This window comes from Limulus polyphemus, unplaced genomic scaffold (genome assembly GCF_000517525.1).
Source record: "Limulus polyphemus unplaced genomic scaffold, Limulus_polyphemus-2.1.2 Scaffold2192, whole genome shotgun sequence".
NCBI lineage: Eukaryota > Metazoa > Arthropoda > Merostomata > Xiphosura > Limulidae > Limulus > Limulus polyphemus.
In genome coordinates, this window is record NW_013667802.1 from 77,291 (window position 1) to 81,401 (window position 4,111).

General features: G+C 35.7%; 1 protein-coding gene across 1 annotated transcript in view; it reads left to right on the plus strand.

The window, feature by feature from the left end:
- The first annotated feature begins 2,753 nt into the window (after window positions 1-2,753).
- LOC106466223 (DNA-binding protein SMUBP-2-like) overlaps window positions 2,754-4,111 on the plus strand; it is a 102,245-nt gene continuing 100,887 nt past the window's right edge. The window contains exon 1 of the mRNA XM_022394190.1: window positions 2,754-2,777. The gene's annotated coding sequence lies outside the window, so the exon portion shown is untranslated. The remainder of the gene's footprint in view (window positions 2,778-4,111) is intronic.

Genomic DNA, 4,111 nt, shown 5'->3' on the forward strand with positions numbered 1-4,111 from the left:
CCAATAAGTCAGCCTCGGGGAGACCAGTAGTGGTTCGTGTTGAGGGACACCCACCAAACCTCATTGTAAAAGTCCCAACAGCTAAGTGTAAAATGGCAAGCACACATATAGTGTCTACGTGACAGGAAAGCTGGATGGCCAAACGTGAAACTTTGTCATAGATTCTGCATCTCAGCAAACCCTTGTGAGTATCAGGGTGATAGATCACAAAGGAGTACCAGAAGCCATACAGAAGCTCTGTGGTGTGACAGGACACTATGCAAGGTTGTGGGGACCAGTGTGGGTAACTATTGAGCTCATAGGTATGAAGGGCAGACATAAAGTATACTTAGCTAACATTGAAGACTAATGCATACTAGGGTTGGACTATTTACTACCAAGGAAGTGTGTAGTTAACTTTGATAAAATTACGTTTGGGAACAACAAAGGCCAAATTCCAGTAAGTATTAAAGAAAAGGATGGACTAACCGGGTGCCATCAAGCTGAAGTCAAAGTGACTGAAGGAGTTGATGATGGTGATGTGGAACCAGGTATAGATATTAAACCAGAACAGGAGAAAGACCAAGATTTGAAGCCAATAATTGATTTTCTACAAGTAAGTGTTTTGCGTCCTGCTTAGGAGAAGATGTCTAGCTTAAGCCCTGTGACAAAGAACTATTGGACACAATGGAACCAGTTGAAGTCCTAGAGTACAACGTATAAGTAAGTGTATGTTCAACAAAAAGAAAATACGAGATTGATGTAACATATTAACTGGTGTGCAAGAATGGTAATATATGCAACAGGCAAGGCCTAGATCGTAATTGTATTGGCTGATTGTAAATCATGTCTTACACCAACTTATGTACTAAACTTTAGGTCTAATTGCAGTTATAACTATTTCTAGACCCTAGATCCATCATCATACAAATTGTAGCCTATATTATAGGCATACTTAGACCTATACTAACTATTAAATAAGCATTGCACTGGGACAGATCTAATGACTAAGTTAATAGATCTAGATGTAACATTTGTTCTAAAAGTTAGGCCTAATAAATCTAAATCTAGAATTGATGAGGCAGGGTTATATCTAGATCTGGGTAGATTCAATACAAGGTGCTTTCAATCTATGCACCCGAATCTAAGGTCTAGTTTAGATGTATAAAGCTAAATTTCTGTCATTATTATTACATCTAGATCCAAACCTAAGACTAAAAAAAATGGAAATAACAGGTCCAACATTAATGTTAGATCTAGATGTACTAGCGACTTAATCTAGGAACTGTAATCTAGCACCACTAATTAGTTAGCCTATATTTAAGTTTTCTCATTCTATCAAAACCTTTAATATTAAATATAGCCTCTAGGCTTATATTATGTTATGATTACACCCTTTTCCATAGTGTGTGTAATTTTCATTGGAGCAATTTCAGACTTGTGTAGTGTTCGTGTAGTTAAACCTATCGAGATTTTAAATGTGATTACTGCCAGTAATTTATATGGTGCTCATAAGCATGATTTACCAGCATGTACACTCATCTACATTGATTTTCTTACTGTTGTGCCATTAATTAACATGAGTGTGGGTGGTATAAATAATGGCAGTGAAACCAGGTCCAGATGTACCTAACTAGTCCTAAGTTGCAACAAAAAATGAATTCAAAGGTTTTCAGAATTTTTAAATAAGCCATAGCATTTTTCTTATCTTCAGCACCCCAATTATCACTAAACATTTCAAAATTATCATCCCTGTATACAATAACTTCACACATGTGAAGTAAAAATGGATGACATACACAGAACATATCCCAGCCTTCAATATTCTCAACCCCATGTGTAATGCACATATTAAGTAGTGGAAGACGTGATGAAGCTGCTCTATGGTGGATGCCCTTTTGATAGCTTGCACTTAATAGTTCCCCATCTTTAGGTGAGGATTTAATTCATATAGTTCTTCCTTTAACTTGATAAATACAATTTCGTATTGATTGAACTAAACATGAATTTATAATAGCAAGATTAAGTGAGTAACCCGCGCAATGAGTGTAAAAGGCCTTGCTGTTCATATTGTTACGACAGCGGGGGTCACGTCACTCTAGTAACACGTCATATTCTCGAAGGTTCGTGAAGGCTCGAGTGTTTACTAGATATGCGGTATTCATGTATATAAGACCGCCAAGAAGTGACAGCAACAATGGAATGTAATTGAATTGCAGACAGAGATAGAGACGACAATTGAGTCAAGCGCGTGAATCGTTCGTTCGTTGTGAATCATAGCGTTTGTTTAATTTATAGCGTGACTGTAGAAATTAAGTGTATTGCAAAGTTGTATTGAGAAAGAATAAACTAGTTTTATTTAAGAAAGGACTTGTATTGCTAAAGTTTCTTCGGAAAGAATTTTTACGGAAAATTAATAAACGAACAGAGACGTAACAATATTTCGAATTTGTTATAGGACAACAGATCTTTCACCAGCCATGTTGGATGTTCCATCATATCTTTGACCATGCAATTCATTTAGAGATAATCCAACATCAGTCAATACCTTTGTAATTACACGTACAATATCTGTTGCTCTGCCCCTCTGTAGCTTAACAAAGCTAATAACTTCTTCCCCAATTTCACAGTTGTTATCTACAAAGCAGATACATATTGGTAAATGTTCCACATTATCAGCAAGAGCAGAGTAGAATCCAGTCTTTTTTTTTTTTACTTAATCAATAATTTAGCCCTCCAGTGGCACAGCAGTATGTCTGCGGAGTTACAACGCTAGAAACCGAGTTTCGATACCCGTGGTGAGCAGAGCACAGATAGCCCATTGTGTAGCTTTGTGCTTAATTTCAAACAAACAAACAAAATCAATAATTTTTACTCGAATTACATCATATCCTTTAAGATTGATGATGTCATTTTGTGAGAGAGGAGATAAATATATATATCATTTTTTGCCTTGGGATGATACAAATGAGCTCTCAGTATTTCATCATTTTCAGCATAATATTTCAGCAAGGTCAGAAGATTACCAGGATGTTTTGAAGAATTTACATCTTCGGTATTGGCACGAAATGCCAAGCCTTGTTTTCCTAAAAAAGAAAATAGCATGAACAATTTTATGAAAAATGTTTATTCTGCGTTATAGATGATTGAAAGGCACTGTTAGTAATAATACAAATTCTACTGGATGATGGATGTTCAATGGAAGCCTTCAAAGCATCATCACCCTGCATAGAACCACGATGATAAACAAGCTTAGAATGGTTGCTTAAAGTATCGCTAAGTTTTACCCAGTTGTTAAATGATTTGTTGACAAGTACTACTATATTCCATCGATTATGCACTGGAAGAAGGTTAACACAAGGGCCACAAAAAATGCTATCCAATTGTGCGCTATATAATAACCATGGATATTTTTCAAGCCAAGCTATTTAAAACTTGTGGTTACACCCATTAGAAAAAGTAGTGGGAAAACTTTTGTTGGTGCCACACGCTTATAAAGATAGAAATGCTTTTCAGCATTTGATAGATTAATAACAGCTTGACATTTTTAGCCACGACATAATGGCTTATAGAATGACTCTGAGTTTTTTCAAGTAAAAACTTTTGGCTCATAGCTCTATCTCTTGACCGATTTGAAATCTAATTACACCCGCGGCTATTGATGATTCCCTCTTGTTCATCAAGTGATTTTGTTGGTGTCAATGAATTGCTAATGTCAATGCATGGCTCAGTGACTGCAGTTATGAAGACAAATCTCTGATGAATCCATTATTGCTGTAGTGCTGTACGATTATGATGGTCCAGACGAATGGAGTTATCAGTGCTTGAAGTAGTTTAATGTTCAAGTAAACTAGTTTGCATATAATCAATGTCATCGCCACAAAAATATAGCTCAATAGTGTCAACTTCACATGCTTCACATTCATCACTGGCACCAAAAAAAGACTTAGATGGTGACATGGTTGTGTCTTTGGCAGTGTCCAAAAACAAATATATATATCAATTTTAAAGAGGCGAGAAGTATTTAGCTTTAACATAACATTCTACTTCATATGATACGTAAAATATATAGTAAAGATTGTTGTCGTACTCATCTATATATAGACGAATTATAATATCATGTATAGGTATT